Source organism: Rhinatrema bivittatum, chromosome 2 (assembly GCF_901001135.1).
Source record: "Rhinatrema bivittatum chromosome 2, aRhiBiv1.1, whole genome shotgun sequence".
Lineage (NCBI taxonomy): Eukaryota > Metazoa > Chordata > Amphibia > Gymnophiona > Rhinatrematidae > Rhinatrema > Rhinatrema bivittatum.
In genome coordinates this window covers 318533963-318556225 of record NC_042616.1, presented here as the reverse complement: position 1 = coordinate 318556225, position 22263 = coordinate 318533963, and positions in this window count along the sequence as shown.

Below are 22263 nucleotides of genomic sequence, written 5' to 3'. Positions count from 1 at the left end.
GTAAATATTGTAATTGTTAATATTGTTATTGTTAATATTCTAATTTTACATTACAAATTTGATTTCGTAAACCGGTGTGGTCATTTCAGGTAAGGGTGGAAGGGGCCCATGTATTGTCCCAGTGGGGGAGGGAGGTGGTAGAGGGAGGGAAGGAAGGTGGGAGGGAGGGAAGGAAGGTGAGAAGGAGGGAAGGAAGGAGGGAGGGAAGGAAGGTGGGGGAGGGAAGGTATAGGTACAGTAACACTGCAACATATCATCCAGTGGTCAACAAAGAAGAACCACCTTGGAGATCCAGGAGTGGTTTCATCCATATGATCCCAGAGGATCACCAGCAACATCCCCTGCACCACAAACAGTATAGGCATCAAGTTAAATGGAGACATGTAAGGTCAGAAAGCAAACAAGGAGTAGTGCAGATAGGGATCCTCATATGGTGAAGGAGGAGCAGCTGGCTGGTTAAAAACATTTGTAGGTACCACGTCTATCCATAGTATAACTCTGCATTGCTATACACCATGGAGTCATGGCTAGGGGCCAGCCATAGGCCCACACCCTCCTCTTAACATCACCCTCTGTACATATAACGGAATAGACATACTGAAACACATGGTCATAGTAATGAAGGGCAACCAAAAAGGGTGTGCAAAGCCTGCACATCAAAGTTAGTTAGCATAGGTATGTTATACAGGCCCCCTCTCAGCCATAACCTTTCAACAGAGCTCCACTGAAGTCAATGGACTAGGATCTAGTACCACTCTAGCAGCCCACAAAACAGCCTGGAGTACCATTGATACTTTATCATCTGCTATGTAGTATGGTATGGGTTACAGGCAGCATATGCGCGCCCCATAGGCTCTCGTGGAGATGTGCGCACTGCCCATAGGCTCTAGTGGAGATGTGAGCGCCCCATAGACTATACCAGAGATGTGTGTACCCCATAGACTCTAGCGGAGATGGGTGCCTAGCCCATACACTTTACTGGAGATGGGCGCCTCGCCCATACACTTTACTGGAGATGGCCGCCTTGCCCATACATTTTACTGGAGATGGCCGTCTCGCCCATACACTTTACTAGAGATGGCCGCCTCGCCATAGACTATATCAGAGATGTGCGTGCCGCCCATAGGCTCTAGTAGAGATGTGCATGCCGCCCATAGGCTCTAGTGGAGATGTGCGCACCCCATCGGCTTCAGTAAAGTCTATGGGCAAGGCGCCCATCTACAGTAAAGTCTATGGGCGAGGTGGCCATCTCCAGTATGGTCTATGGGCGAGGCGGCCATCTTCAGTAAAGTCTATGGACGAGGTGGCCATCTCCAGTAAAGTCTATGGCCGAGGCACCCATCTCTGCTAGAGTCTATGGGGCACGCAAATCTCCACTAGAGTCTATGGCGAGGTGGCCATCTCCAGTAAAGTGTATGGGTGAGGCGGCCATCTCCAGTAAAGTCTATGGGTGAGGCGCCCATCTCTGATAGAGTCTATGGGGCATGCACATCTCTGGTAGAGTCTATGGGGCACGCATATCTCCGCTAGAGTCTATGGGTGAGGCGGCCATCTCCAGTAAAGTCTATGGGCGAGGCGGCCATCTCCAGTAAAGTGTATGGGCGAGGCGGCCATCTCCAGTAAAGTCTATGGGCAAGGTGACCATCTCCAGTAAGGTCTATGGGCGAGGCACCCATCTCCAGTAAAGTCTATGGGCGAGGCGGCCATCTCCAGTAAAGTCTATGGCGAGGCAGCCATCTCCAGTAAAATCTATGGCGAGGCGGCCATCTCCAGTAAAGTATATGGGCGAGGTGGCCATCTCCAGTAAAGTCTATGGGTGAGGGGCCCATCTCTGATAAAGTCTATGGGGCGCACACATCTCTGGTAGTCTATGGAGCACGCACATCTCCAGTAGAGTCTATGGGCAAGGCGCCCATATCTCCGCTATAGTCTATGGGCGAGGCAACCATATCTCCGCTAGAGTCTATGGGTGAGGCACCCATATCTCCGCTAGAGTCTATGGGCGAGGCGCCCATCTCCAATAAAGTCTATGGGCGAGGCGGACATCTCCAGTAAAGTGTATGGGCGAGGTGGCCATCTCCTGTAAAGTCTATGGGCAAGGCGCCCATCTCCGGTAGAGTCTATGGGGCGCGCACATTTCCGGTAGAGTCTATGGGGTGCGCATATCTCCGCTAGAGTCTATGGGCAAGGCGCCCATATCTCTGCTAGAGTCTATGGGCAAGGCACCCAACTCCAATAAAGTCTATGGGCGAGGCGGCCAACTCCAGTAAAGTCTATGGGGCGTGCATATGCTGCCTGTAATCCATACCATACTACATAGCAGATGATACAATATCAACGATAATCCAGGCTGTTCGGTGGGCTGCTATAGTGGGACGACAATGCAGTAACATACAAAGATGAACAGCTACAAAGCCTGGATATAGCACCTCAGAGAGGCTGTTGAGAAGCAGACTACACATGTTAGACAGTGAAGGTATGGATGGGTCCCCTTTCAAAGCAAACACAGATTACCAGTAATCAGATACTATACACAAATATTCCAGAATAAAAACAGATGTCCCCTTCCATGGCTTCAGTAAAGTGGGCTTACCTACACTTTTCACTCTCTGTGTCCTACATCCGCAGCAATCGAGTAGTATGTGCAGAGACGTGTGAGCACTGAAGCCCAAAGGACAGCTCAATCGTGGCCAGCTGCTAATCAGCACCTCCAACACCCTGTAGGGCATTGACACAAAGTGGTAGTTGATTACCTGTAATTACCAGTGGGGAGGGGCAGCAGCACGCACATGTTGCATATATTCGTTAATGGCTGCACACACACCTCTTTGATAGGCCATTACGCACAGCTCAATTGAGGTACATAGGTGGCATGGACATCTTCATTAAAATTGAGATGCGGCACGCACATCTTCATGAAAATCAATAGGCGGCGCGCACAAGTCATCCAGCGCGCACATGTTCCACATCAATTTTAATTGTCGGCACACGTAATTGGTATTCGCGCTGTGGAGAGGAGGGACACGTGCAAATTGGGTTCCCTTTAAAATGATCGCTGGTCCACTCACTGGGCACCTTCACCATGGCTCAAGCACATCCTGTTCTCATCCGGAAGCCGACTTTCATGCCAGCCAAGGTTGATATGCTGGTAGAGCATGTCATACAGCACCTGGATCTGCTGTATGGTCCACAGTCTCATATGGTGGGTGCATACCGGAACGAGCAGATCTGGAGAGGGATCAGGCACGCTGTGAACTCCATGTTTCATCATAATCAGAGTATTGGGGAACTCATGTATAAGTGGAGGGACATGAGGAGACCTGGAGGAAAGGAAGAGCAGAGGTGATATGATACAGACTTTCAGATACTTGAAAGGTTTTAATGATCCTAAGACAACGACAAACCTTTTCCGTCGGAAAAAAATCAGCAGAACCAGGGTTCACGATTTGAAGCTCCAGAGAGGAAGACTCAGAACCAATGTCAGGAAGTATTTCTTCATGGAGAGGGTGGTGGATGCCTGGAATGCCCTTCCGGAGACCATAAGTGTGAAAGACTTCAAAGGGGCGTGGGATAAACAATGTGGATCCATAAAGCCTAGAGGACGTGAATGAATGTGGAAAAAAAGAATTGCATTCACAAAAAAGCAGGGAGTAGCTTGCTTTTTACGGCAGTTAATACCCCAAACCAAATAAGCCTGATACTTCACTTTCAATGCATATCCAACATAGCTGTATGCTTCAATGGCAGAGGAGAAAGACTGATACTTCACGCATATCCAGCATAGCTGTCTGCTTCAACTGCAGCGGAGAAAGACTGATACTTCACGCATATCCAGCATAGCTGTCTGCTTCAACGGCAGGGGAGAAAGACTGATACTTCACTTTCAATGCATATCCAGCATAACTCTCTGCTTCAACAGCAGGGGAATGAAGAAAAGGGGAACTATATACAGACAACCAACAAGGACTGAATTACGTAGTCTGGGTAAACAAATAAGCATGGGTGTAGCTTGCTTATTGCGGCGGTTACTACCCCTAACTAATTAAGCTAGATATTTCACTTAGATGCAGCTCCAACACTGCTCTCTACATTAATGGTAGGGGTGGAAGGGAAATAGAACCAAAAGGTTACTAAGAGCCAAGAGTAACAGATACGTATGAGAAAAAAAAAGTGCGAAACTTGCTGGGCAGACTGGATGGGCCGTTTGGTCTTCTTCTGCCGTCATTTCTATGTTTCTATGTTTCTATGTCATCTGAATCCAATTCCAATTTACCCCTGCCATCTAAGTGGGGATCAATATTGCATTAAAAGCATCAAAGCATATTGATTAAGGGAAGCAATCTCCATGCCTTCTGCTAAGGGTAGTAACCGCCATACCAGCAAGTTACCTTCTATCCTTTGCTGAATCATACCTTTGCTGAATCATACGCCAGATGATCTTAAATCAACTCTATCACCAGTAACTCATTGACTCTTGCCTGCTTTCTCTCGATTCAGTCAAATGCTATATGTCCTACTTTAGCCCCAATTCCCAAGGCCCTTTGCCAATACCATGGTCTTAACCTAACCATTCTCTACCAGCCATGTATCATAGTTCGATATATATATACCCTGGTTTGTTTCAACAGTTTCATGATCCTAGTTCTGTATTCCTCTGTTTTATGTAATTGCACTATTTGAGGCACTGTTATTGTTATTATGTAAACCGTTTTGATTTGTAACCTGTTACAAGAAATTCGGTATATAAAACTGTTAAATAAATAAATAAATATCCTTTCCACAATATCGCTCACAAGATATTGAACAGAGCTGGTCCCAACACCAATCCTGTGGCACTCTGCTTAACACGGCTCTCTTTTCAGAGTAGGTTCCATTTACCATTACATGCCATCTCCTATCGGTCAAGCAGTTTGTAATCTATGCCACCACCTTGACACTCATTCCCAAGCTTCTCATCTTATTCACAAGCCTCCTATGCGGGACTGTATCAAAAGCTTTGTTGAGATTCAAATAGATCACATTGCGTGCTCTTCCTTGATCCAATTCTCTAGTCACCCAATCAAAAAAATCAATCACATTTTTCTAATAGGACCTTCCCCTGGAGAATCCATGCTGTCTCGTCCAGCAACCCACCAGATTGTAAACAATTTATTTTCCTTTCCTTCAGCAGCATCTCCATTAATTTTTCCACCACAGAGGTGAGGCTAAGCAGCTGTAGTATCCAGCCTCCTCTCTGCTACCACTCTTGTGAAGCGGGACCACCACCATTCTTCTCCAATCCTGTGGCACCACTCCCGTTTCCAGGGGTCTATTGAAAAGGTCCTTCAGTGGACCCACCAGCACATCTCTGAGCTCCCTCAATATCCTGGGATATATCTTATCCGGCCCCATGGTTTATCCACCTTCAGTTTGCCTAGCTCTTCCCATACATTCTGTTCCATAAACAGAGTTTCATCTACCCCATCCCCATCTACGATCTTGTCTACCGGCATCGGTCCTTCCCTAAGGTTTTGTTTAGTGAACACCGAACTGAAGTATTTGTTTAATATTTCTTCCATTTCTTTGTCTCTCACCGCCTTTCAATTTTACTATACCACTTCAGATCTTCATTCTTTCTCTAATATATATCTGAAAAAAGTTTTATCCTCTTGCTTTACCTCTTTGGCAATCCTTTCTTGTGCTTGACCTTTTGCTTTCCTGATTTCTTTCTTTGTCTCCCTCAGTTTCACCAGGTATTCTTCCCTGTGTTCCTCTTTTTGGGATCCTTTATACTTCTCAAATTCTATTCTTTTTGCCTTTATTTTTTTCAGCCACTTCCTTAGAGAACCAGATTGGTTTCATTTTCCTCTTACTTTTGTTTACTTTTCTAACATATAGATTTGTTACCTTTATGATAGTTCCTTTCAGTTTGGCCCACTGTTGTTCCACCTCTCCCATTTTCTTCCTTTCTTCCAGTTCTTCCTCTAGGAACATTCCCATTTTGACAAAGTCTGTATTTGTGAAATTCAATACTTGGGTCTTTGTGTGTTTTCTCTGTATCCTGTTTGTAATATTAAACCATACCATCTGATGATCAATGGTGCTCAGGTGGGCATCTGCTTGAAAATTTGAGATATAATCTCCATTTGTGAGCACCAGGTCAAGTATCACATCCTCCCTCGTAGGTTCCACTGTGTCTGAGCATCCAATTGCAAAGTTGCAATTCAAACTGCTTCTGCTGCTTCTGCTGCTGCTGCTGTTGCTGCTGGTCTCTAGGGCTGTGCTGCTGGCTGCAAGAGCTTCACAGCTGGGACTGGTGGTTTCCTAGGCAAGAGTTGTGGAAACAAAGAAGAGGACATAAGTATAAATGCTAAGAATTGCACATGTACTGTTTGGCATAAGATGTGCACAGGTCATCAAGCAATCCATCATTCAATGTGAGCATCTTATAACAAAATATGTGGACATCTGTAGCAGAGTTGATATTTATAGGTGAGGTAAACTTACCAGCCCTGGCTCGCGTGGTGTCCAGGGCCTATCCACTGAAATATGTCCGGTCTCAGCTTTTGGATTAGACACTGCTCCATGGGGGTCAGGATGATGGGGCAAGGATGAGCCAAAGATATTTGTTAGAACTCGTCACATTGGTCTTGAGCTGGGGCTTTAAGTAGCAGTAGTGGGGGGCCAACTGCTCTCCAATCCTCCTTATTCTACTGTGCCAGAATACGGCCTGGGTGATTGTGCACCAGATCTGTCCTTTAGCTGTCCTGGATGTCTTTGTTGCATGGTTACTGAAGAGCATGTTGCATTTCTTAAGGACTCCAGTGATCAATATCTCTTTGTTCTTGATGCTGAACTTGTGTGCGTGAAGAAGAATCTGCCCTGCTGCCTGGCTGCTGGATGATTAAGTTGCCACTTCCGCTTATGAAGAGATGTCGCTATCCTTGCTCTCACTCCCAGTCCCTGCTATCCTCCATTCCTCCCTGCTCCTGCACCTGCCCTGCCAACTCCCCTCCCCCCCCCCACCTTCTCTGTCTATCCATAGCCTGCCATCTTCCTCCCACCACACTCGCCTGCCAATCACCTCCCCCCCCCCCCACTTCCTCCTATCCCTTCTCTCCTCCCTATGTCTACTCCTGCCTTGTCCCTACTCCTAATCCTCCTCCTCCTCCTACCACACCTGCCCTCCTTCTCTCTCCCTCTCTCCTCTCCCCCTCCTCTCCCCATACGTCTTCTCTCCTCTCTCTTCTTCTCACCTTTCACGCTCCATCCTCTCCAGATCGTCACTCCTCACTACTCCTCACCACCACCACCACCAGCACTACACAAAGGCAAACTGATAAACTTGACAAACAAAAACTTCTACACACATATAAAGAGAAGAGACAAAGGTTATGGTAAACAGATGAGAACAGAAGACAAAGCAGTCAGAAATTGCTAGCTAATCTCCTACTCAAACCACTAAATGCCAAGAACTCACCTCCTCTCCTCTCTTTCCCATACCTGCCACACTATCAAAGAGGCAACTACAGGAAGCTTAAAATGATGTGCAGCAAGATAAATACATTAGAGAGAGATAACTAAATTAGCTACGTGATGCAGTATTTCAAATATTTTCCTAATCACACCCTTTTTTAATTGCAGCCACGAATGCGCCATGTCTTTCTGCTTTATTTATAGCATTTTAATAAATCTAGGCCTTTGGGAGTTAGCCAATGAAACCTTACTAGGTAAAAATGGCCTCCCTTTGAATGGCTAAATGTAACCAACTAAGGGGCTCATTTACCAAGCTGTGGCCAGAATCATTAAGGCTTTTGTCCTTTTTTGTCTATGGGAATAAAACCCTTAGTGAATCAGGTACTGTGTTAGGTGTTTACTGCACAGTAAATGCCTTGCGGAAGTGATAACACAAGGTACTTTAAAATAAATACCACATGTTATTTTCTCCCCAGTAACACCAGAATGATAATGAACTGCTTTGCATGTAAATTCATGCATAGCAACTCATTACTGGGCAATTTCATGATAATAAAATAATGTGGCTTTCCTGAATAATTGAAAGCTGCGTTATTTTCATGAAAGTGAGCTAATGTAAATCCTGATGCTCCCAGGACAGCGAGTTAAAGGGCCCAAGTAGCTACCCCCAGAATGTAAACCCCCCCTCCAAATGTCTTGTGAGACCTCCCTGCCCCACCCCTTGAAGCCCCTCCCCCTCCCCCAATACAAAAAAAATAAAATGACTAAATGCTTGGTTCAGATCCCTCACCTCCAGACCACCTAGGCCTCTGGACCCCCTCCCCCACCCAAGTCCAACCTCCCTGACCTCCCCTCCCCAATCATACCTGTTAAACTCTGGTGATCGAGTGGGGCCCGGAGCGCCTCCTAGGTCAGCTAGCCTACTGAGGCATAAGATGATGGCAGCTAGCACCATTTTATCCAGAATGGCCCAGGGCCTGAATCTAGAGGGTGCTCTGAGCTCCACTAGGCCATCAGAGTTTAACATATATGAGCAAGGGTGGGGACATTTTATTTTTATTTTCTTGCATTGGGACCCCCTCTAGAGGCAGTGGGGCACGGCACAGGAAGTTCTCACAAGACACTTTGGGTGGGAGGCTTCAAGTCACTTTAACAAGAAGGCAGCTCCAGGCTGTGAGGCCACCATTGCTCAAAATGTATGGGACAACTAACCTGCAGTATTTTTCCCTGTGGTATTTTACTGCTGGGAAAAATACTACAGGGTTTCCAGGTACCAAGTACAAGGTTGAGTCAACTCTGGTATTTTTCTCCTCCGGGGAAAATATTGCAGCTTAGTAAATGACCTCCTTGATTTTTAAAGTGCATAAATTCAGCCAATTAGAAAAGGTCAGGGCCGATCTCATTCTTGAGGATGGAACTTAACTAGTTAGTGCTTATTTTATGTAGTAGCTGGTTAATTTAGCCAGTTGACTGTGAAGGAACAATAGTACTCCTAAATCTAGCTGGCCAAATGACAGCTTCCTACAGCTGTATACGGTTGCACTCCAAATGTACTACTGAGATGTGTTTTGCTCAGTGAATGTCTCTTTTCTAGTTTAATGCTTGATAGAAAGCAGCATCAGCCAGATTTGTAGGCCCAGAGAGCATACATTTCTTCTTGCTGTGTTATATTGGCACTGGGACAAAGTTCTGATGAATGAGGCCACATGATATTTACTGATATATTAAAAAAAAAATCTTTATCAGTTACTGGAGAATGTCCTGACAGGCATAACAGAACATTATAGTATTCAGGAGATCTCTGGATATGGTCGATGGTGGAATTAAATTGATGAACGCCTACCCCTGAATCTATGTGTTCAGCAATCTAACCAAATAATTTACAAAAATATGCAATCTGTGTGTGCAAAGGTAGGATTTCTGCAGGAGATGAGTCCATTGGGGGAAAAATCAGTTAAAACCCATTAAAGATCTTCTCTAAGCCAGAATGTACCTATTAGTAGCTCTATATCATTCATCACCTTTCTTTCACAGTTGATACTCATAAGAGAATGGGAGAGATTATATGAAGAATAAGAGTTTGTTTTTCTTTCTCCCTAATTTAGCAGTTTGAATAGTGACAGAAAAGACAATTGACTAATTCAAATGTGCCTGCATGCTTTATTCTTGAATATTTCATAGCCAGTTTGAAGAGCAGCATATAGTCAACAAATGTCTAAATATTCATCGGGGTCTGTATTTCAGTCATCCTATTACCAGTGATGTAATTAATTACACTTATGGGACATAAACTAAAATCTAACACTCACGCCGCAGTGCTATTCAGACTTAAATAACAATAGATTACATTTGTTTATAGTTCATCACCTTTAAACTACACATTCTCTCTTTTTTATAGCACCATTACCAATGGTACAACTTTAAGTCTAGCTTGCTATAGGTCGGAAATCAGCACAGCATAATTGAAATGAGATAGATAGATTGAAAGTAAGTTTCATTTTTCTTTCTTTTACTATTGCATTAGTTATGAATTATTTGGTTTGCACATGTAAGGATTCATTCACAAAGGCTTTTCTCCTATTTTTTTGTCTATGGGGAAAATAAACTTATTGAATCGGGGCCTTCATGAAATAGCACTTTAATAATGCAAGATGCTCTTCTGTAAATAAAAATAAACAAAAATAAAATTAAATAAAATAAAACTATGAAGGGACAAAGGGACTGATTTGTTGTGCTTTTCCTCCATAGTCATAGAATGGATTCAAAGCCTTACTAAATTAGGCCTCAGATTTGTAACAATCTCAATAGACATTAGACAGCATAGAATAGAATTATTTATAGCACAGGAAGAAAAAATTTAGTATAGCATTTTGATATTATATCTAACATTTATTACTCATATGTGTTACCTAATTCAACAAAAAATGAACTGAAGAATAAATTAAAGTCCTTTTTTAATAGCTTAAGTATGTTAAGGACTCAAAGTCACTTGTGGGCTGGAGATATTTTCAAGAAACAAAAGAAAGTACTTAAATTATGACAGCTGATTTAAGCAAGATTGCATGAGATAAAAAGGCTTGAGGGATATAGAGTACCCACTCTACTGGAGAGTAAGATGGTGATCTAGTCATATGACCAAGACAGACATCTGCTTAAATTCTTCATTAAAATTCCTGACTCAATGATAGTACATTTTCTTAACCAACAGACCTCCAAATTACTTTATTAGGATACTAGCTGTACCCGGCCACTCGTTACTGTGGCTCAGTCTGGTTAAATGGAAAAGAAAGAAAGAGAAAGAGCACGTTTCTAATATGTTTAATTTCACAATGCTTGTGGGTATACAATATTTTTTGTTCCATTGTCTGTGCAGATATAGAGATTGTCTGGTTTGCCGACTCTAGAACATGCAACATATAATTGTCCTTGTGAGAAGCAATCCGTGTCTAGATGTAAACCGCATAATTCTAGAAATCAAAAAGAATGAAAAAAGAAAAAAATAAACTATACTCACTAAATCAGTGGTTCTCAACCCTGTCCTGGGGACCCCCCCAGTCAGTCGGGTTTTCAGGATATCCACAATGAATATGCATGAGAGAAAATTTGCATGTTATGGAGGCAGTGTATGCAAATTTTCTCTCATGCATATTCATTGTGGATATCCTGAAAACCCGACTGACTGGGGGGGTCCCCAGGACAGGGTTGAGAACCACTGCACTAAATGAACGGTATGGTAAACGACACAGCTCAATTCCAATGAAATGTCACACGAAATAATTAAATCAAAATGAAAATAAATCGAAATCTATGAAAATTCAATGCAATCGTAAACATTGAAATGGAATCGTAAAATATTTAGTACAAGCCGTTAAGCCCGTTAAAACGGGCGAGATTCCTACGTCTCCTCCTACGTCTTTGCTCTGTTCCGCTCCCCCCCCCCCCCCAGCACCACGAAGGGCCAGAGGCGGTGGCGGTGGTAGGAGCTGCAGCGGTGGCCGAGGGGGATCTCGTGAGGCGTAATGGTCCTGCCATCCCAACTCCCTCCCCCCTTCCCCGGTGGTGGAGGGACAGGCTCAGACCCTTCACTCTATCCTTACAGGCCCCAACTCCTTTGCTCTCCCATTCCCCTCTACACTCAACCCCTTCCACTCTAGCCTATAAGTGGAGAGCTGGGGGGGTAGAGACTCTCTCTCTCATACAGCCCCCTACATAGGCTTCCTCTCTCTCTCTCTCTTGCACATACACTCTCCCTCTGTCCCTCACACACGCACGCCCAAACCCTCTCACACACATACACAATCCCTCACGTAGTCCCCCTCTCTCTCTGGCACTCACACTCGCCTTCAGTGCACATTAACACACGTCTCTCTCACACAGTTAAAACGGGCAATATTTTTGTCCCCTCTCTACCTAAGTCTTTGCTCTGCACTCGCAAGAGCTTGCAAAGTTCCCACGCCTGTTGTGTCTGGGAGAGTGAGGAAAACACTCCGTCCCTCCCCCCTCACAAAGGGCAGGCGGCAGGCACTGCAACAGATTTGGGATACATTGCCTAGCTTACTTTGCTCTGTCTGGGAGACCTGTGCCTTTAAGAAATCAGATCGGGGGCTTGAGAGGGAGGAGGGAGCAGGGCTCTGGCTTTTACTTTCGTCACAGTGCTTTTCTGGGAGTGGGGGTGGGGCGATGCCCATGTAAACTCTTTCCGTGGTGGTTGAGACCCACGGGCAACTTGGCAGCACTGCCTTCCCCCTCCCCCCCCCCCCCCCCGCAGTTGTGGGATATTTACTTGGCTTCTCCTTATCTGCAGGACTCAGGGGCGGGGGAGGAGGGCGAGCTGTTCTCTGTTCAGCTCTTTGTGCTTTGCTGCTTTGGCTGCAGCTGCTTGTGATCTCTTCACAGCCACTTTCTACTGCATTTGCTCTGCTCCGGCCATCCCAACTCCCTCCCCCCCTTCCCCGGCGGTGGACAGACTGGCTTGGTGACTCTTCTACCCTTTCCTCCTCCTGTGTGTAACTGTCCAGCAGTTCCTACTCCCTCCCCCCTTCCCCAGCGGTGGAGGAATGGGCTGAGCCGTTTCTTGGAGTGGCGACTCGTCTGCCCTTTCCTCCTCCCCTCTGTGACACCCAGCATGTAGCACAGAGCTCTATGGTCCGCACATGCGCGGCAGAGCTGCTCTCTACTGCGCATTTGTGGTCCATCGGTCAGAGGCCATTTATATTGTAGATAGCGTGTGTTGCTTTTACGTCCAACAGTTGGCGCTGTTTTTCCAAAAAAGCATGTTTTTACCTGTCACAGGTGTGACATCTATATAAGATAGGTATATAAAATCACGCACGTATTTGAAGGCAACGTTGTGTCAAAATTTCAAAGCAATCGGTGAAGAACCTTAGGAGATTTAAGATTTTGAACAAACGAACATTTACATTTTTATTTATATAGATGCAATCTGTATGATTACATTTAAGCACATAGGGCTCAATTCAGCTTGGAGGTTTTTGCCCTCACTATGTGAATAGCAGATGAAAATCATCTATACATATAATGTGCTTAGGAAGAAGCAGTGTCTGTCTGATTGTCTGCAGTAGAGAGCCAGAAGATTCATATGGATACTTCTTCCAGCAGCACCAGCAGAGGACATAATGAGCTATCTAGGCTTCAGCTTCAATAGTCCCCACACTATTCCCAGCAGCAGAGAATCGGAAGGTTTATTTGCATTATTCTCCCAGTAGCCCAGGAAAGAACTCTATAGGACATTGTAAGCTGTCTAGGCTTCAGCTTTCATAGCCCCCGCATACTTTCTAGTAGCAAAGGATCTAAAAGATAATTTGTATTCTTCTCCTAGTAGCCCCAGCAGAGAACTCCAGAGGACAATGTGAACCTTCTAGATTTCAGCTTACCCAACCCAGCTTCCATATCTCCCCTTTTTTCCAGCTGCAGCATATCAGAAGGCTTGTACCAACATGCTGCTTCCCCTAAATTTTCAATAACAGATGTATTTATTTGATTCAATAACAGGGAATAAATTCAAAACAAGGGTCAATAAGGTGTGTAACTGGGGTTATGATTAAATGTAGTCTATAGAGGGTCTGTGATGGAATGCACCAACAACTCCCTTATGCTACCTTAAGAAGCCCAGCTCAGAGTTTAAACCCAGTCCTCCTTAAGACAGAAAGCCGCAAGGGATTCTGGGTGAAGGGTGGTTCTCTTCACCCTACCAAAAGAACTTAGGCCTAGAAATCTTGGGGACGCCCCAGAGAGCTGGTAGGACCTCATGGCATACCCATACACAGTATGTCTACCTGGTATTTGTGCTTGATGCAAGATGAGCTACAATTTTGTCTGTAACTTTGAAGCACTGTAAATAAATACTTGTACCAGAATTAAGTTAACCGAATCTTGATGTGTTCCTTGGCTTTTCCTGAGACCACTGCTGGCCTGAATATGCTACAGGATCACTGAACGACAAATATAAAATAAACCAATAGATTAAAAGTACTTTAGATTAGTATGAACATCCCTTAGGTTTTAGAAATTTTAAAATGCTAACAACTGAACAAAGTTAAGATGCAGACAGTAGTCTAGCAGTGAAAGAGGTGGCTATCTATCTTTTGCACTGAATGCCACATGTATGATTATCTACCAGTTAGTAGTAAAAGGTTGAATAGTGAGAGGTTGTATATGTGTACTCAGTGCATAGAGTTCCTAGCCCTCAGGGAATGAGTCTGATATCTGGAGGCTAGCATGGCTGGGGTTTGAACTAGTGCCCTTTATGAGCGTAAATGGCTTTTGGAAATTGCTGTGATAGTATGTTACATTTACATATGTAACTCCTTTAAAAATTATCTCCAGAGAGGGAAAGTTTTAAAAATAGGCAGACTATTGAAATGTCAGTGGGTATTCTGACTTTGCCCTCTTTCTCAAAAAGAAAGTATGCACATTAGGGATGTGCAGAAGGACACCATACATTGCATTTGGGATTCATATTCGTCAGGGGGGCAGATACGTTGCATTCAGCAAGGGGGGCCCCGATACGTTTATATGTTAATTCTTATTCATCCCGGCTAAAATTAAATTAACTACAACCCCCCACCCTCCTGACCCCCTCAAGACTTACCAAAACTCCCTGGTGGTCCAGCGGGGGGTCCGGGAGCCATCTGCACTCACGCCCTCGACTGCCAGTATTCAAAATGGTACTGATAGCCTTTGACCTACTATGTCACAGGGGCTACCGATGCCATTGGTCAGTCCCTGTCACATGGTAGGAGCAATGGATGTGACATAATGAGGGCAAAGGCTATCGGCCCCTGTGACATAGTGAGGGCAAAGGCTATCGGCACCATTTTGAATACAGGCAGCTGACGGTCCGAGTGCAGGAGGTCGCTCCTGGACCCCCACTGGACTTTTGGCAAGTCTTGTGGGGGTCAGGAGGGTCCCCCAAGACTTTCCAAAAGTCCCTGGTGGTCCAGCGGAGGTCCGGGAGCGATCTCCTGCACTCGGGCTGTCGGCTGCCAGTAATCAAAATGACGCCGATAGCCTTTGCCCTTACTATGTCACAGGGGCTTCCAGTGCCATTAGTCAGCCCCTATCAAATGGTAAGAGCACAAGATGGCGCCAGCCATCCATTGCTCCTACCATGTGACAGGGGCTGACCAATGGCATCGGTAGCCCCTGTGACATAGTAGGTCAAAGGCTATTGGCGCCATTTTGAATACTGGCAGCCCAGGGTGTGAGTGCAGGAGATGGCTCCCGGACCCCCCCCCCCCCCTCCGCTGGTCCACCAGGGAGTTTTGGTAAGTCTTGGGGGGTCAGGAAGGTGGGGGGGTTGTTTAAATTGGCTCCTTTAGATGGCCAAATAATTTGGCGAAGATTCATTGTATTCGTGGGGAATCGCCATACGTTTCGCTTCCCCACGAATACAACAAATATGTCCCTATATGTTGCGGCTTGCCAATTCGTAGGGAACAAATGCACACACCTAATGCACATGCTTTCCCTTTGAAAATTGGCTAAGGACAAAACAATGCCCAGAAATCTGCACCTGATTTTTCTGTGAATATATTTTCCCTGAAAAACAACATGCATAGTTTTGAAAATGCAAAACAATGCAAGTGGTTACCTTTCCTAACCCAATGCTGTCTCAGATCCCTCCTTCTTCCCCAACAGGTAAAAGTGTTGAACCCCACAGATACCTCTACTTGCAGTTTTCAGACAGCCGTTTACACGGGTGAATGGTTGTTGAAAATGTTCCTTTCTATGAGGAAAAATCCATAGTAAATCAGACTCTAGTATTAATTTTTAAATTCTTTATCCGATATATGAAAATAATTCTCAGTGTTACCACTGTGTTCCTTTGTTGCTAGTATGCTACTGGAAATTACATCAAGGCAGGTTTTAATATCTAAAATGTCTGCACAAATCTGTATTTAGTTGGGAGTCTGTACTGATCCCAATTCTAATTTCTACCATTTATATTTAAAATTTATTTATAATCCCATACATCCGATAGTTCATAGCGGTTAAGCATTCACAGATAATTAAAATTGAAGACATGAACAACATATTAAACAATGCCTAGATATATTTGCAATGTTGTATATTTCTGGAAATCAGTTTTGTTATTCATCCCCAAATGCTTGCTTAAACAAATGTGTTTTTAAAGCTTTCTTAAAGCTTTTAGTATAAGATATTTGGTGTAACTGATCTATTAAGGAATTCAACATCTCGGGGGCTGCCACCGAGAATGTGCTTTCTCTGGTTATACCCAGTAGGGATGTGAATCGTTTTCCATATCGTCTTAACGATAGAAATCGTGTGGCAGGGCAAGAAAATCGTGTTAGGCACGATTTTTTAGTTAAAAAATCGTTAAAAATCGTTTTTTCCGATTAGTGCGCACTAACTCGAGTTAGTGCGCACTAACGGGAGTTAGTGCGCACTAACGGAGAGTTAGTGCGCACTAACTGAAAATGATACAATTTGACACTTTTCAGGTCAGTTAAGGTCAGTTTAGGAATGAATATGTATTCCTATTGGCTGCCCTCTTATTTATTCATGTTACCAAGCTTCCCACTGACAGTATATGGGGGATGGGAAATGGAAACAGTTGGTAGCTTGACAAAACAAGTAATGTGATCAGTCAATGTGACTAGAACTTGTGCCCTAACCCTGATACCAGGGGTATTGTGATCTTCCTGCACACAGTGCCCTATTCCTGATACCGGGGGTGTTGGGATCTTCTTGCACACATCCCGGTATCAGGGATAGGGCACTGCATGCAGGAAGATCACAACACCCCTGGTATTAGGGATAGGGCACTGCGTGCAGGAAGATCACAACACTCCTGGTATTAATAGGGATAGGGCACTGCATGCAGGAAGATCACAACACCCCTGGTATCAGGGATAGGGCACTGTGTGCAGGAAGATCACCCCGGAGGAGTGAGGGTCAGGCAGCTCCCCCCTGTCTGTGAAGCCAGCCTCTCACTAGTAATGCAGGGAGGGAGCTGTCTCAGATTTCACCATCCTCCTCCCCCCCCCCCCCCCCTCACCCACACACCATTCACTAGCTGGGACATGGGGGAAGTCAGGAGTGAGGGTCAGGCAGCTCCCCCCTGTCTGTGAAGCCAGCCTCTCACTAGTAATGCAGGGAGGGAGCTGTCTCAGACTTCACCATCCTCCCCCCCCCCCTCACCCACACACCATTCACTAGCTGGGACATGGGGGAAGTCAGGAGTGAGGGTCAGGCAGCTCCCCCCTGTCTGTGAAGCCAGCCTCTCACTAGTAATGCAGGGAGGGAGCTGTCTCAGACTTCACCATCCTCTCCCCCCCCCCTCACCCACACACCATTCACTAGCTGGGACATGGGGGAAGTCAGGAGTGAGGGTCAGGCAGCTCCCCCCTGTCTGTGAAGCCAGCCTCTCACTAGTAATGCAGGGAGGGAGCTGTCTCAGACTTCACCATCCCCCCCCCCTCACCCACACACCATTCACTAGCTGGGACATGGGGGAAGTCAGGAGTGAGGGTCAGGCAGCTCCCCCCTGTCTGTGAAGCCAGCCTCTCACTAGTAATGCAGGGAGGGAGCTGTCTCAGACTGGTATCAGGGTTAGGGCACTGTGTGCAGGAAGATCACAACACCCCTGGTGCCAGGGTTAGGGCACTGTGTGCAGGAAAATCACTTAAAATCTACACTTACCAACAATCAATTACATATATTTGAACTGTGTACAGTTCCAGCCAGGACCACCTTTCTAAAATGCACAGTGATTGGCAAATTCAACATGCACTAGCATTTCAGGTGCCTGCTAACAAAAATAATAAACAAACAAGTTCTAGTCACGTGAGTGCTGATCATTACATTACTTTTTTTGTCAAGCTTCCAACTGTTTCCATTTCACATCCCCTCAACCATTACCTCAGTGTTAGCCTTGGTAACATCAATAGATAAGAGCACAGCCAGCCAATAGGAATACATATTCATTCCTAAGTGACCTTTACTGACCTGGGAAGTGTGAACACTTTGTTTCATTTTCTGTTGGTGTTCGTTAGTTTCCAGTTCCATTTCCCATCCCCCCAACCATCACCTCAGTGGTAACCTTGGTAACATCAATATATAAGAGGGCAGCCAGCCAATAGGAACACATATTCATTCCTAACTGACCTTCAGTGACCTGGAAAGTGTTTATTTGTATCATTTTCAGTTAGTGCGCACTAAATCGAGTTAGTGCGCACTAACACGATTTAACGATTTTTAACGATAAATCGTTAGAATTTCTATTGTATCGTGTTCTATAATGATTTAAGACGATATTAACATTATCAGACGATAATTTTAATCGTTGAAAAACGATTCACATCCCTAATACCCAGTCATGCCACTTTCATAGATGGGACCTCTAATAAGTTCTTATTGCCAAATCTTAATGCTTGGTTTGGCTTATAGATTCTTAAAATGGAGTTGAAGCATGGAATTGAATCATTATGTAATAACTCATGAACAACTATAAATATTTTATTTATTTATTTACATTCTTTTAATATACCGATGCTCAAGACCAGGTCTTATCGTACCGGTTTACAATGAACTAGGGGGGAAAAAACAGTTAACAATGAAAGCAAGAAATTACATTATAACAGGGAATGTGGAACTGGGCTGTTAGAGAAAAAGAGGATAGGTTAAACAATTTCTAACTGGAGATCAGAGCAAATAAGCAGAAACGTAAATGCTTACATGGTAAGCATTATAAACAAATTTACATCATGTAATATTAGGCAAGTTATATTAAAGTGCAGTATTTTGTATTCTATTCTGAATTGTATGGGAAGCCAACGAAGAAAGGACAATATGAGTGTGATGTGTTGCCGCGTAGCTTTGCTGGTCAATAAACGGGCTGCTGAATTTTTCACAAGCTGTATGATTCTTATTGTGTTTGTTGGTAGGCCAAGTAAAAAAAGCACGTTACAATAATCCATTCCAGTTGGAATTCGACCTTGAAGCATTCTGTGGAAATCTTGATGTTTGAGCATCTGTTTTAAATTTGTTAGCATATGCAGTTTAAAAAATGATTTTTTGACTATGCTATTAATGTGAGGTTTCATAGACAACATACTGTCTATTATTACTCTTAGATTAAATTCTTGGTGTTTAATTACTATATTTTGATTTTTAAAAAATAAAGAATGTTGAGAAGTCACTGTGTTGCTGATTTCTTGTAGAGTGAGAATTTCAGAATGGTCAAAATTTAATTGAAGTTTGTTATGTGAAAGCCAAGAGGATATTTATTTATTTATTTATTTGACAGCTTTTTTATACCGATATTAGTAGGTACATCATATCGGTTTACATCAAACAATAGATGGAAAGTACAAATACAGGGAAATGGGGGGGGGGGGGCAACATAGTGCAACACTGACAAGATCAGGGTATCTGAATCAAGTATATTAAATTATTGTATAGAACACAGTCAATGTAATATTCTCCATATTGTGTGGATGGGGAGAATTGATCCATGCATAAACATCCATTTACATATAAAATACTTCTTAAAATTGCCCCCTATATTTGTGAAACATAAGGAGAATCAAGGCAGCTGAACGTTACTACTCGCTTATGCATAGGGGCTTATTTATGTTATGTCTGTAGGTGACGTATTAATATTGCTCATCTTTCTGTGTCCAGAAATTGTTTTTTAGATTGTTGTTTCTCTTAAATATTTGATACCCTTTCAACAAGTGAGACAACCTAGAATCATTATGACTGTTATATCCTTGTCACTGTCATCCTGTTTAGATAGTTTGAAGAAAGAATTGGGCATCTATATTACTGTTCTACTTCGGGATGTGAACCCTTGGTCCAGCGAGGCACGTAAGTCCGGTCGCTGGAAGGCGAGACCTCGCCTGGAACTCTCCTCAGACGGCGGGGCCGTAGATCTGGATGCAGGCGCCTCCTGCAGGTCGTGGAGTCCAGATAGCTAAAGCCTCCTGCCGGTCGTAGGAACCGAAATGTCTCCGAGGAATCGTGGAAGATAAAGTTGGGCTGGCGCCTCCAGCAGGTCGTGGGATCCGAGACATCTTGGATGAGTCGTGAAAGGTAAAGATGAGCTGGCGCCTCCAGCAGGTCATGAAGTCAAAGAAGAGTAGTCCAGACGGAGTGGAGGCAGAGGAGATCCAAAGCCGGTCCAGAAGTTGAAACCCAAGAATACCTCACAGCCGGTCCAGGGATCAGAAAACCAAAGGGAACACTGCAGCCAGTCCAGGGGTCAAGACCCAGAGCGTATACCAGAGCCGGTCCAGGGGTCGAGAGCCAGAGAATATACCAGAGCCGGTCCAGGAGTCGAGAGCCAGAGAACAACCGAAGCCAGTCAGGAATCGAGAACCAGAAGACACCGCAGCTAGACAGGAGTCGAAACGGAGGATCAGATGCAGGAACCAATGCAGGCACAAACCAGGAGCCCAGAAGAAGTCAAGGCAAGGTCTGAGAAGCAGACCTTGCCTTTAAATAGTTCCCTCCAGCCAGCACACCAAGGGAGAGCCAATTACTGAGGCAGGAAAGACTTCTGCAGCGAATCCCCTGCTGCCACGTCATCCCTGGAGGAGGCGAAGCCAGCGACCCGGAAAAAGGATGACGCCGCGGCCATGTTGAGCGGGGCGAATCGCGGCCCTGATCCCTCGACCCAGCACCTCCTCCTCTACAGAAACACAGCGGTCTGCCACGCAGGTAGGAACAGCTTCTCATCGCGGCTTGCCGCCGCCGCACTTCATAACAATTACTAGGTTATGAGTTTTCGCCAATTGATTTCTTCCTTGAATTATTGTCCTAGGATCCACTTACACTGAAGTTCTCTTCTGGATTCAGGAGAGCTGAAGTTGTGGTTTTATCCTGTCATAATGACTGTCCTGTGTTAGAGCCGACAGAGTTTTAATTGGCCAAGCTAGAAAGTAAAGATAAAGAAACTTCAGAGAAGCAAAAGGAGACTCAGAGAAGAAGAGTGACTAAGGAGTAGTTATCCTACTGTGACCCAGCAGTGATTCTCGTTCAAAGAGGATAAAGAGAACAGCAGAGACTAACCTGCAGCCTTCACCACCACAGACTCCTCAAATACTTCCTCCAGAACCTCTGCTTATCTGGCTACATTCCTGCTCTATCCTGGCTCTCAAGCCTAACATGTCTTCTCCCTTGCTTCTGGACCCTTCTGAATTACTGCTCCTTTCTGAGTGGGCTCCAAATTCTTTCTTGATCAGACTGGACTGCTACCTAGCCTTTGGACCCAGAAATTTAAACCTAGCTTAAGAAAGTATTATTTGCCATGCTTACAAGTCACCTATGACTTGACACATCATGACAGTTTGTGACAGTCTAAAACCAGAGATAAGGCCAGGATAAAGGAATCCTTGTTTTAGACAACAGGGATGATAAATTCCAGTCCCTGACTGTTACAACCAATACTGATTTTCAGGATTGCCAAACTATGCAAATTAACCTGTCTCTTGGATTAAATATATGCAAATATATCTCATAAATATGTATTGATGACATCTTAAAAATCAGACCTCTCTGGGAACTCAAGAACTGGAGTTCACCATCTTAGTTCTGGATCTGAGGGCTGAAAACTCGTCTGGTTTTCAGGATTTCTACAATAAGAGGGAAATATTCAATTGATTCAAAACGTTTTCCATAGATAATGCCATATTTTACCATGTAAAAAGCTCTTTCCCTTTCAGGTGCCAAAGCATTATTACATGGTGGAACTCGATGATTGATAAACTTTGGTTATTTTGGAGAGGAGATATCTCCCCTCAGATATTCACTTTCATACCTTATTTAATATTTTTTTCAAATCCCAAAAAGAAATCATAGAGAATCATTCCTTTCTTGGAATTTGTCCAAAGGGAATATATTTTAGAGATGTGAATCGTGTCCTCGATCGTCTTAACGATCGATTTCGGCTGGGAGGGGGAGGGAATCGTATTGTTGCCATTTGGGGGGGTAAAATATCGTGAAAAATCGTGAAAAATCGTAAAAAATCAAAAAAAACGTAAAATCGCAAAACCGGCACATTAAAACCCCCTAAAACCCACCCCCGACCCTTTAAATTAAATCCCCCACCAAATGACTTAAATAACCTGCGGGTCCAGCGGCGGTCCAGAACGGCAGCGGTCCGGAACGGGCTCCTGCTGCTGAATCTTGTTGTCTTCGGCCGGCGCCATTTTCCAAAATGGCGCCGAAAAATGGCGGCGGCCATAGACGAACACGATTGGACGGCAGGAGGTCCTTCCGGACCCCCGCTGGACTTTTGGCAAGTCTTGTGGGGGTCAGGAG